This window comes from Urocitellus parryii, chromosome X, assembly GCF_045843805.1.
Source record: "Urocitellus parryii isolate mUroPar1 chromosome X, mUroPar1.hap1, whole genome shotgun sequence".
Taxonomy (NCBI): Eukaryota; Metazoa; Chordata; class Mammalia; order Rodentia; family Sciuridae; genus Urocitellus; species Urocitellus parryii.
The window spans coordinates 1,208,172-1,221,606 of record NC_135547.1 but is presented as its reverse complement, the minus strand read 5'-3'; the positions used below and the strand labels follow the sequence as shown (position 1 = coordinate 1,221,606).

General features: G+C 39.9%; 1 pseudogene; it reads left to right on the top strand.

The window, feature by feature from the left end:
- The first annotated feature begins 11,147 nt into the window (after positions 1-11,147).
- Positions 11,148-13,025, top strand: LOC113176578 (olfactory receptor 13H1-like; annotated as a pseudogene).
- The last annotated feature ends 410 nt before the right edge of the window (positions 13,026-13,435 follow it).

Genomic DNA, 13,435 nt, shown 5'->3' with positions numbered 1-13,435 from the left:
ACATATATAATCAGCACACTCACACATTAAAATATGAATGAGATCATAATATACACACTGCTCTTATTCTTGGAATAAGCCATGTATTAATATGTCTGATACAGGTTCTCAAAAAGCACATAGTGATTTACTTCATTCTTTTTAACTGCTGCATTGCATAGGATGGATGCATTACAATTTGATTTATTATGATAAAATAAAATATTAATAGCACATATATATTAATAATATATAAATGAAAGCAAATAAAAAATAAAAGTAATCATAATTTAATCACCATTACTACTTTGACATTGAAACAGTTTGCTATTTTTTCTTATTATACTCCATGGTATAAAGCATATCCCAGCGTAGAGCACAGAGCAGCGGCCAGGCTGTGAAGGCTGCTAGGGTATCCTTTTCTGCTCCTTTTTCATGTCACTGAATAGTCCTAGAGAAGAGGCCTAGGGTTACCTTGGAGAGCCAGATGGATGCCTGAAGTAGAAACCTGGGGAACAATCCTGCTAGAGATCTTGATGCTGTTGGCAATCCTAAGAAGGATGAAGAGCCCATCCTTAGGGGAGTAGTGGCATGACTGAATGGCCAGAACCTGGCAACACAGCTTCCCAGAGCCCAGATGGTGGCTTTCCAGCCCGTATGGACCACAGGGAACAGCCCTCTGAAGTATTGCTGATGACTGTTAGGATAGGAAGTATCCTTAGAGGAGTTGCCCCAGTCTGTAACTTGCATTTAATAGCAGTGAAAGCAGGACTCAGAAAGTCCTAGGAGAGGTGAGGACACAGAGGGGACTGTCTCCTTAGGTCACACAGCTGAATTCAAACCTAAACCCTAATGGCTACTATTTTATTTGTAAATCTTGCATATGCTGCAGGTCTTGGCAATGTTGTTTAAGTCAAATCTGCCAAAATTGTAGTTCCAATTATGCAGTTACCACTGTGTGAAGAGATCGCCAGGCTGAGTTGAGAGGCAGAAAACTTATGAGTTTGGCTTGGGTGCAATTCAGTGATCAAGCCATGCTAGAGGAGTGGAACCTGAGACTGGTGGCCTCTTAGGTACCACCCTCCCCCCTGCTGAGATTCTGTGCATCTGTGTCATAACTACGAGATGGTATGGGCGGGGATCTCAAGATCTCCATTGTAGTCTGAAACTCATGATCATCAAAGTGGCTTACTCCATTGAGTGACATGGGGAATAAATTATGGAACCTCAAGAGTAACACTACCAACCTGCCTAATCTTCTGTGTAATAACCAGCCAAAGCCATTCTCATGTCTTGGAAGCTTTTACTTCCTTGGAGGGCCAGCAACACTGCTGGGTTCTAGGCAGCAACAGTGAGGTGGCTTCCTTCCTAGCCCCTTTATATACCCCAAAACAGAGATTCCAAACAGCCCTGTTTGAGCTTAGAATCACACAAATCTACCTTGAATCATTCTGGTACTTTCTGTCACTGCCTCTACCCAACAAGGGGCTTCCAACACTCCAAGCTGGGCATGTGGCACTTTCCTAGCTCTATCACGTTCGTCTTCTTCCATCCTCCTCTCTGATCTCTCTCTTCTCTTGGTCACAGTTTCTAAAACTAAAGGCCTACTGCTTTTAATAGCAACAAAGGCTATGGAAACCTTATTGTTCTAAGCACCCACAGAGCAGGCTTTTGGAAAAGCTCCATGATGTGGTCTTGCCCTATAAGTGGGAAATGTGGACTGGTTACAAAGTCACTGATCCTTCCTGAGCTAAGTTGGCAAACAGCAGAAAACCATGTGCACTTGGAAGCTGACAGTGCCTGCTCATGGAAATATTAGGCTCTTGTAGCAGGCAGCTCTAGTATCATCGATACCTAGCCATGAGGCCTGAACCAGGAAATGGAAAGGAAGAGGTGTCAAATATAGACTTAATGCTTTAAAAGAAAAGTGCCTCAAATGAGACCTAACTTAACTGGGGCTTCTGTCTTGGAGTAATTCCTAGACATTCTGAAGCAGTGATAGTGAGTAACAGTGAATTGGCACTGAATGCATAGCACCCATTCCTGTGGATAGTGGCTCAAAATGCAAATCTCTGGCTCCACAAACCACTCAGAACCTCTGTTTGAGTCTGAGCAGAGGGTACATTTGAGAGAATAAATTAGGACTTCAATTTCTTTCTACTTTAACTAAAAAATGTAGGCTTTTCTCTAATGTCTTTGAACTTGAATTTGTGAGGGGAATCTTTTAAAAAATTTCAAGAATTTTTGAATTCTTTTTAGTTATGATATAATACCACGATACACCTTCACATAATCACAAAAGCATGGAACCTAATTCACTCTGATTCAGTCACCAGCACTTCCTCCTCCCTGCTCCCCTCCACCTACTCCACTGATCCCTCTTTAATCCATGATAGTCTATTTTTGTGTGTGAGTGGGACCCACCATGAAAGTTTGGTCATATTCATTCCACTGTTCTTTTCTTTCCCATTCCTTTGTCCTCCTCCTCAACCCTCAGTCTATTTTACTGATTTTTTCCTCTAGTTCGATGAAATTACCCACTCTCTTTCCCTTTCTCTCTCTCTTTTTTAACTGCCTCCCCCCTTATTTTGGATTAGTTTCTGCATATCAGAGAAAACATTTTGACCTTTGACTTTTTAGGCCTAGCTTGTTTCGCAGCATGAAAGTTTTCAGCTCCGTCTATTTACCAGCCAATGCCATAATGTCATTCTTCTTGTGTATATATACCATTTTCTTTTTCCATTCACCTATTGAACAGCACTGGGCTGCTTACATAGTTGAGATATTGGAAATTGAGCTGCTATAAACATTTATATGGCTGTGACACTGTGTCACTGTGTCACTGTAGTATGCTGATTTGAAGTCCTATGGGTATGTACTGAGGATTGGGATAACTGGGTCAAATGGCGGTTCCATTCCCAGTTTTGCAAGGAATCTCCATACTGCTTTCCAGAGTGATTATACCAATTTGCAGTCCCACCAGCAGTGTATGAATGTGTCTTTTTCCCCACATCCTCGCCAACATTTATTGTTACTTGTGTTCTTGATAATTGCCATCCTGACTGGAGTGAGATGGAATTTCAGTGTAGTTTTAATTTGCATTTCTCTAATTGATAGAGATATAAATAAATATATTTATTTATTGACTGTATTTCTTCTGTGAAGTGCCTGTTCAGTTCCTTTGCTCATTTATTCATTGGGTTATTTTTTTTGGTGTTGTGTTTGAGTTCTTTATGTATTCTGGAGATTAATGCTCTATCTGAGATGTAGATGGCAAAGATTTTCTCTCATTCTGTAGGTTCTCTCTTCACTCTCTTTCCTTTGCTGTGAAGAAGATTTTTAATTTGATGCCATCCCACATTGATTTTTTTAAATTTTATTTCTTGTGATTTAGGAGTCTTGTTGAGGAAATTGGTTCATGTGCTGACATGTTGGAGTGTTGGGCCTACATTTTCTTCTAGAAGTTGCAGGGTTTCTGGTGTAATTCCTAGGTCTTTGATCCACTTTGAGTTGAATGTTGCACAGGGTAAAAGATAGGGGTTAAATTTCATTCCACAACATATGGATTTCAAAATTTTCCAGCACCATTTGTTTAAAAGGCTATTTTTTCTCCAAGGTACATTTTTGCCAACTTTGTCTAGTATCAGATAACTGTATTCATGTGTGATTCCCTCTATGTCTTTTATTCTATTGCATTGGTCTTCATGCCTATTTTGGTGCCAATGGCATGCTTTTTTTAAAAACTATAGCTCTTTACTATAATTCGAGGTCTGGTATTGTGATGCCTCCTGCTTTGCTTTTCTGTGAGGAGAATCTTAAAGTTTATTGTCTCCCCAGGAAAATTAATTGTGGAATATCTTGTAGGTTGGATTTTTATTTTGTATTTTTAAAAAATTTTTCATATGTATTTTTAGATGTATGGACCTTTATTTTTATTCATTTATTTATATGCTGTGCTGAGAATCGAACCAGTGCCTCACACATGCCAAGCAAGCACTCTACCACTGAGCCACAACCCCAACTCTGGATTTTTATTATTACAGAATGCAATAGCTGTCATTTGATCTTGTTGCAGGACCTCTCATGAGATATGTTGGGCAATGGTGGGTAGAAATAATTTGGGTTTGGAAAATAGAATAAAGTGTAAACTTTTACTAGGGGATGAGAAGAGTGGAGGTGCTAGGGAGAGATACTGATCAAATCATATTGTTATATGGTATGCATATACTAATATGTGACAACAAATTCCACATTATGTAAAACTTTAATGCACCAGTAAAAAATGTGGAGGAAAAAATGAATAGACTTTTGGCCACAGGTACAACACAGACTCAATAGTTAAGCTCAATGAGTTAAGAGGTATAAAAATATGTGAAATGTTAGGTGCGCATGCTGGGGGTAACTCTTCTTTCTCTTCTCTGGAAGGAGATGCTCTATGGACATGCAGTGAAATATGCAGTGGGTCCACATTTCTTGATCACGTGGTTAATTTTTCAAAAGTTCTGAATACGGGTGATTGTTTTTTTTTCTCCTTTCCTTTTCATTCAGCTTGGAAGAAGTAACAGTATTGGGGACGTGAACTTGCAATGTGGACCCAACATCTTCCTGCAATGGGTTGTTTCGAGCCCAGACAAGGGGACATGTAGGTAATTAACAAACCTATTTAGTTCCTATAGCAAGCTGCATCCACCAACCAGCCTTTCCCAATGTAGAGCTGGCATGACTATGGTTTTTCTCAATGGCCTAAAAACTCACTCTGGCAGGGAAGAGTTGTGCCATTTATTGAACCTCCAGATTTCCCCAAATTCTCAACTTCCAAATTGTTTATAAATAGGAGTGCCCAATATGCAAGAATGTTTTCCCAATTGGGGATCTCATCATTCCTTTTCCCTCTTAGCTAATACTTGTGCTTTCTGGAGAAAAACTCCACTGCCCCTGGAGGGAGTGAGGAAGCCATAGCAATTACATGACCTGGACACTATGTTCTCCTCAATAAAACCATCTCTATGTATTGGGTTAAAATGTGATGAAACAATCTGGTTATTATTTTTTTCTCAGTTGAGCTTACAAATCACAGTCTCTTTGTGTTTTAAAAGTGTTAGCTACATATCAGTAGGTTCTTTTCATTTCTAATCTTTTATTTGTAGCAACCACAAAAATTTCCATAGTTAGAATTGCCTTAAGGTAGGTCAGTCTTGGAGTTCTAGATCCACCAGGTGCTCCCTTGCTTCCTTTCCTCCGATGCAAGATTCTACAGAGGCTGGTGCCAGGGTTGGTCCTAGCCATCCCAGCCTTTGGCATTCATGAGAATACCTTGTTATCTAGTTATATGGTGGACATTGCCCTGGGTTTTTGGTTTTGTTGTTCTATTCTCTTTCTTTTTTTGGAGGCGTAACATTAAAAAATGTTACCACCACTGGTCTTACCTTATCTGAATCTATAAAATATAGCACTTCTGAATCATCCTAATTAATAAAGGCATCTTAACTTTGGTACAATAGCACAATAAGTACTTACAAGTTTTGGACAAGACAGTGACGTGATAGTATGAATCTAAGTCCTCTTCCTAGCCTTCTCTTAAAACTACAAGTGAAATATAAGTTATAGAGAAAGTAGGTTCAGCAGCAAACTAGAAAACAACGGCTGTTTCTTACTAGAAACTCTGAGGATTTTCTGCTAGCTATGTTATGTGGTGCTCTCAATTATCTTTAGTGAAGCACTTTTCTTTTTTAGTTTTGTTTTTCCAATCTATCATACATTGATGCTTTTGAAAAATAAAATAAAATTAGTAGCAAAATTGGATAGAGACATACCAAATGAAATCTCATATTTTTAATCATTAGATTCAGTACATGTAAACACACGCTATTTTTGTATATACTCAATATTAATACTTATCACATTCTGGGAACAGTTTGTGGATTATAAATTTTCACACTAGTATTAATTTCCTAGGCTTGTCAGAACAAAATACCTCACACTCCATGACTTAAAACAACAAAAAAGTATTCTCTTACAATTTCTGGAGTCTACTACTATTAGGGTTTGGGTCTGGAATGTCTCCCAAAAGCAATGTTCAGAGATTAAATGATTGGATAATAAGGGCTCTGAATTCATCAGTAGATTAACCCATTTGGCGGGTTAATAATTTGAATGGACTTATTGGGAGGTAGTGAAAGCTATAGGCAGTTGGGACATGGCTGGAGGAGGTGGGTCACTGGGGGTGTGCCCTTGGGGATTATATTTTCTGCCCTTAGCTCTTCCTCTTCTATTTCCCAGCTACCATGAGCTGAGTGACTTTCCCTTCCACGCTCTTTTGCCATAATGTTCTGCCTTACCTCAGGCCTAGAGTGATGGAGTTGGCTAAACATAGACTGAGACTTCTGAAACTGTGAGTCCAAAATACTTTTCCTCCTCTAAGTTTTCTGGTCAGGTATTTTGGTCACTGAAAAAAAATCCAAAACCAAGGAATTGGAAGGACCAAGCTCTCTCCATAGGCTTATAGTAAAAACAATCCTTCCTTGTTTCTCCTAGGTTCTGGTGGTTGCTGGCATTCTTTGGTGATCTTTGGCTTTTAGATGTTAGACAGATCATTCCAATCTTTATCTCTGTTGTTGCATGGCTGCCTCCCTGTATGAGTCTATCTCTAACTTTCCTCTTTTTATAGTCCAACCAGTCATATTGGATTAGGGCCCATGATAATGACCTCATATTGACTTGATTACATGTGCAAAGACTTTGTTTCCAAATAAAATTGTATTCACAGGTTCTAGGAGTTAGGGTGTGGAAAGATCTTTTGGTGGACACAATTCAATGAATCATAGCCAGCAAGGAAGAGACATGGTAAGTTCTTCCCAGGACAAGTTCATAGGGGTCTTTAAAAGTACCTCTCTTCTTTCAGTGTCCTGGGCTGTTCACATTTAACCAGATTTCTTAGCTGGCAAAGTAAAACCCAGAGAGACTCTGAGCTATTTTTTGACTCTCTGTATTTTGCCTGAAAGACTAGAATTAATGGTGTCTGCTGTAGTCCTTTTATCTCCCAATACCTTGTTCTTTAAGGAAGAGTTAACAGATGCACTAGTTAAGATTTTATTGGTCAAAAGTAGCAGAAACCAATTCCAAATAGCCCAGGAAACCATGAGAATTTCTATGACTACCAGATTGAGGATAGTGTATGACAGAACTATAGCTGGGCTTCCAGACCCAGACACCATCAGAACTCTCTACTTATTTGTGTCTTTCATCACTGTGCATCCATTTCATTCTTCCTTTTCTCTGAAGACAATTTCTTCTGCATGTTCTATTGGAATAGTGACAAACATGACCAATAGCTCCCAATTACAGGTGACAGTCCAGGTGTGGGATCATTTGAAACCCTCCTGCTATAAAACATCCTCTAGATTTCTTTCTGTGTCTCAAATACCCATTAAGAGATAGATGCACCTGCTGGATATGGTCTACATGCACTGCTGGCCCATGAGAGAACTTGGGAGATATTGGGAATATCAAGAAGGAATATTCAATGGAGATCTTGTTCTATTTGGCTCCTTTCTCCACCTTCTCTTATGCTGTTTTCTCACTAGTAAAAGCTGCCTCATCGCCACCATGCCCTGGTGCCAGGTTGCATCGTAGGTCCAGAAGGTAGGGAAATGATATGGAAAATCAGCCTAAGACTAAGGAAATGAGTTACTCAAAGTTGAACACTAAATACACAGCATCTTTCTTCTACTTTGTTTTTCTGTGTTTCTTCTCTAACCTCTGAACTCTCACTTCTGGAATGAACAGTTCATTGAGTGATGGCATCTGGGGCCCTGGTGTCCTTGGAATTTTCTGAAATCAGGTACATCTTTAGAACCTAGCACAATAAGCCCAACAGGAAGCCCTCCATTGGCTGCAGATAGTGGCTCAGCATGCCACCCCCGCCCCGTCTTTCCCTTTCCTTTAGTACCTTGTTCTCTGGCCAGAGCAGATTCCCTGGTCATCTGGATCCTCCCTCCTTTCCCATGGTTGATCTTGTTGTGTACATTTTAAATTGTTTATAATTTCCCCCTCTGTTAACAAAATTAGCCCTGTCCAACTTTTATGATTATTTTCCACTTTTCATTTGCTACACATACATTTTTAATTTCATGTAACCACATTATTGTTTTTCTCCTTTATGCTTTCTCAGCTCAAAATGTTTTCAGTACTTGAGAATACGAATATATCCACCTGTGTGTTTAATTTTTCCATGTTCACTCTTTGATCCACCTAGGATTTACTTTTATATAAGGAATTAGGTAATGATCCACTTTGTGAACATTCATGTGTGTATTAAAAATGGGGAGCCAGTTGTCCAAAATGCCACTTATTGAATGTGGCCTTTATCATTTATTGAATTTTTCCTTTATCACAAACTAAATTTCCATATGAATTTGAAAAATTATTTCTGTACTCTTTCATTGACTGACCTCCCTATTACTTCTTCCATGTTTTACATTTTATATTTAATTATCTAGTTCATATTTCCCAGAATTTATTCCACCTACTTATATTAAATATCTATGGGGAACATGGTAGGGCTAAATAACTGCATTAAAGGAGAGACAAAGAAACTGTACTGGCGTAGACTGTTGATACTCTGCATGTTGTTGCTAATGATGGACTAACCCTGTATGAATTGCCATAGGATCAGACCTCCCTTATAGGTGTGGGTCAGTGTTGGGCTTTTTCGTGAATGGATGCTTATGCTGTTTTAGTCAGCTTTTTCACTGCTGTGACTAAAGGACCTGACCAGAACAACTGTAGAGGAGAAAAGATTTATTTGAGGGCTCCTCATGGTTTCAGAGCTCTTAGTCCATAGATAGCAGGCTCCATTTCTCAGGGCTCAAGGTGAGGCAGGACATTATGGTAGAAGAGTGTGACAGGGAAACAGCTCATATCATGGTGATCAGGAAGGAAAGAGATATCTACTCTCCAGATATGAAATATATGTACCCTAAAGCCACACCCCAACACCCACCTCCTCCAGCCATACCCTATGCACCTACAGTTACCACCCAGTTAATCCCTATTGGGGATTAATTCACTGATTGGGTTGAGACTCTCATCATCCAATCATTTCTCCTCTGAACCTTCTTGCATTGTCTCATACATGAGCTTTTGGGGGACACCTCATATTGAAACCAAAACACAAGTGGATTAGTTATATATATATATTCTTTTAGTTATTCCTATAAACAATGAAATAGGGTAATTACTATTATTCATTCCATGTCGAAGAGATAAAATGTAAAGGTGAGACAGATTAAGTATCATAGTTCACCCCAAATCACACAGCCAGGAAGTGGTGGAGTTGAAGTTGGAACTCTGGTGATCTTTTTGGCTGCAGCTCAATTGCACCCCTCAGTCAAGTGTTGCCTCCAGTTTTCCTTTTTGAATGTTTTTTAGTTGTAGATGGACACAATATCTTTATTTTATTTTTTTATGTGGTGCTGAGGATCGAACCCAGGGCCTCACATGTGCTAGGCGAGCATTCTACCACTGAGCCCCAGCCTCAGCCCATCCAGTTTTCCTTTCATGTTTCTTAATCCTAAGCCTTAATTAAGGCTTAATTCTCTCTGTCTCTCTTTTGAGACAAGGTCTCGCTGTGTTGCCAGGCTAGCCTCAAACTTGTGATCCTCCTACCTCAAACTCCTTCTTCTTTTTTTTTTTTTTTTTTTTTACTGAGGCAGGCTTTGAACCTGCAATAATGCTTAATTCTTAATGTCTGCTTTATATATCTGTGTCTAGTTTCTTATTAGTCTGTGAACTCTTGTTGACTTTGCCTCCCTCCCAGCAGCCAGCACAGACCCTGACATAGAAGATATGCAGAATAAATAATGGCAGTGTGTCTGATATTGGTGTCTGGATAAGAATCACTGGTTACTGAAGGAGTCTAAAGAGTACTCCTAAGATATAACTTTGGACAAGGAGTGGAGAAAGCCCTTGCATTGGGCTGTGACATTGCACCATGAACTTGTTATTTGTTATAATTCTTTGGCTCAAAGAGTCAGTTTGTTTGCTTCACCAGGGACCACATTTACTGTGGCTGCCCACAGAGGCTACTCACAACTTCAGTATTATGGCTGGCATAAACTTCTAATTGTTTCTCCTGAGGCTTTCTTGCCAAGATTCTTTTATGTTTCCCAAGTCTTTGTCTGCTTAATAAGCCATCAACATTGCCTCACAAGCCAACTCTCCTTTCCTCAAGATTGGACTGTTGTGATTACTTTCCAGAGCCACTTTGTGAGACATGTGATTAGGAAGAGTCTCTCTTTCTAGAGTGTGAGTCTAGCAGGAGATGTGCCAGATACACTTGGCTTTTGTTTATCTCTAGCAAGAGGATTGGACTTTAATATTACTTACTTTGGCTTTGCTGCAACTCTGAACTGTAGGCAATGGGGTTGCAAGGGAGGGCTACAGATTAACTCAGATTTAGATGACTTTCTTGGTATCCCCTAAGCCTCTGATATCCTTGGCAAACTTTTGACTAGAGAGATGTCTCTTGTGCCTATCCCATGAGGAACTCAGAATCTGGGGACCAAGTTGTTGGGAAACATAGTTATGGAAAGAGAGTGAATTTTAGCTCACCCCTTGGGAAAAAAGAAATATTCATCTCTGTTCACATATTCATTTCCTAGCTCACTGCTTGCTTTTACAGAAATAGGAGAGAAGCATCTTATCTCTGAAGAAGCAATTAGAAATAATTTATTAACTATTGACGTATACAGGTCTTAGGTCCTTAGCATCACCAATGATGGGTCTGTTGGCCTCTGTCCAAAGGAAACAATTTTCTGAACAGAAACTGCAGTTCTTCCCACTCCCTCCAGGAGAACTGGAAGTTAATACTTTAGGTAAGTGAACACTTTGTGGTTGTCCAAAGAATCATTGAATTTGGGCAAGCATTGATGATTTGACAGTTGTTTACAAAAAGCTCATCATGCTCATCCTAAAGGAGAATTAATCTTGATAAAATAAAGTTTGGTGCCAAGAGCAGGAAGGGACTCTTGGTCTGAATTTCTCCCCACTGTCATTGAGTGTTTGGGTTGGTTTAAGTCACCTGCTCAGGCCATCTCACAGATATAATTTGTTGATGATTTCATCTTACACCTGGCAGGGAGGTGCTAGAATGACATTTTTGGTAATACATGCAACCCGTGGAGTTCTTGGTGAAGACCTTGTTGGTACCTTTTCCTTGGGAATAGTATTGACAATATCTCAATGTTGCAGGGTTCTTTGAATGCAAAGAAGCCACTTCTCTTAGACCTCCAGATGGAGTCCCTGGAAGAGGAGGGTCAGTATTTTCACTCAAGCATACATGCATGAAGTTAGCATTGGCCCTAATGGCAACAAAAAGTGACCACCTTCCCAAATGAGTAGCCTGTTCTGGGATGAAGGACATGGCAGCAGCCTTTTCACCAGGAGCTCCCTATGGAACAAGCCCTTTCAGTGGCCTTTGACAGAATATATGTTCTTAGTGCCCACTCTTCAAACCCAGGTATGCATACTGCTAAGGGTAAACAAAGTCTTTCCAAGGAATATCCATGAAGGGGTAGTTTTAAATTATGAATATTCACAGTAAGAGGAAATCATATCTTTTCAAGTATTTAAACATGACAAATTTCAGATACTAGTTTAAAAATGCCTGTGTGTATGTGAGTAGTTTTCCAATTTTTTTTTGAAGGAAGGTGAGCAAAGGATCCCTCCCCTAAATATCCTGACCTTCCAACTGCCTGTTTCTCCTTCTCTCTTTTTGTCTCAGTGCCACTATACTGTTATCCTTCTGTCCTTGAATGATGAGGCAGTCCCTTTCTATCTGTGATCAGGTCTCATTTAACTTGGTGTGGAAGCACATAGGAGGCTTGTTGGCCACAAAACTTGCTATAACCTCCGGTCTTTCTTCCTTGACTACTGTATTCTTTTTGATGGAGGATTGGGGGTGGTCTACTAAAGCTGCTGGAGGCTTAAGGGCTGAAAATCTCAGAAATGAGCTTGTGTCAAGGGTTGATGTACTTTATTCAATTTGGTAGTTTACAAAGAGTTGATTCCTATGCTTTTTCTCCCTTCCTATAGCTGTGGATAGAGGAAATGAATTACCAGGAAATTGGAAACCACACCAAAGTGACTGAATTCATTCTCATGGGACTGTCCAGGCACCCAGCATCCCAGAGTGTTCTCTTTTGGGCACTGATGTTTCTCTACATAGTAACTTTGGCAGGAAACAGTATGATCATTTTCTTGGTTGGAGTCAACTCTCAGCTGCATAACCCAATGTATTTCTTCCTGGTAACTTGTCTGTGCTGGATCTTCTGTTCTCCATCAGTGCTGTGCCTCTGATCATGGTAAACTCATTGCAGAACTTCCCCACCATCTCCTACAGCTTTTGTTTTGCCTAGCTTTCTATCCAAGCCTTCTTGGCACTGGCTGAGTGTTTCCCTTCTTGCCATTATGGCTTACAACCAATTTGTGGCTATTTCAGACCCACTCAGGTATAACCTAGTCATGTCTCCTCGAGTGTGTATTTTAATGGCTTTGGTTGCCTGGATAACAGCCCTCCTGATCACTATTATACCTATTTTGCTGTTTCCTGTCAGTTTCTGTGGGCATAATACAGTCAATCACTTCTCCTGTGAAGTCCAAGCCATCTTTAAATTGCTCTGTTCTAATACCATTTCCCTAGAGATTATGATGATGGCATGTGCTGTCATTTCAATGCCAGTACCTTTAATTTTTATTCTTATATCTTACTTTTGTATCCTCAGGGCTGTTTTAAGAATCCAACCACAGAAGGCCAGGCTTAAAGACTTTTCCACATGTGGTTCTCACCTGATCATGGTCACCATCTACTTTGGGACACTAATATATATTTATGTGAGACCCCAAACCAAAAAGTCCCAAGATGGAGATAAATTGTCTCTATATTTTATGTAGTAGTGACCCCTATGCTAAATCCCTTAATTTACACTCTGAGAAATAAAGATGTGAAAGCTGCTCTCAGGAGAGTAACTTGTAGGGCCACATCCTGATGCCTCAAGGACACAATGGCATGCTGGAACAAGATATCAATCTTAGCTTTTTCAGACTATCACCCAGTGGTGATAGTATAGCTTAAGGACTTTAGCTGCCCTAGCAACTTTGAATCTTTGAGTGACACTTCTGAAATGAAAAAGGGCTTGCAAAGCATCTGAATAACACACAAGAACAAGGATTTATTTTTATTTTTTAAAAATTTTTGTTACCTGGAATTGAACCCAGGGGTGCTGAACCACTGAGCAACACCATCCCTTTTTAAAATATTTTATTTAGATACAGGGTCTCACTAAGTTGCCCAGGGCCTTGCCAAGTCATAGAGGCTGGCTTTAAACCTGCAATCCTCCTGCCTCAGCTTCCTGAGACACTGGGATCACAGGTGTGTGTCACCATGCCTGGCCTAAGA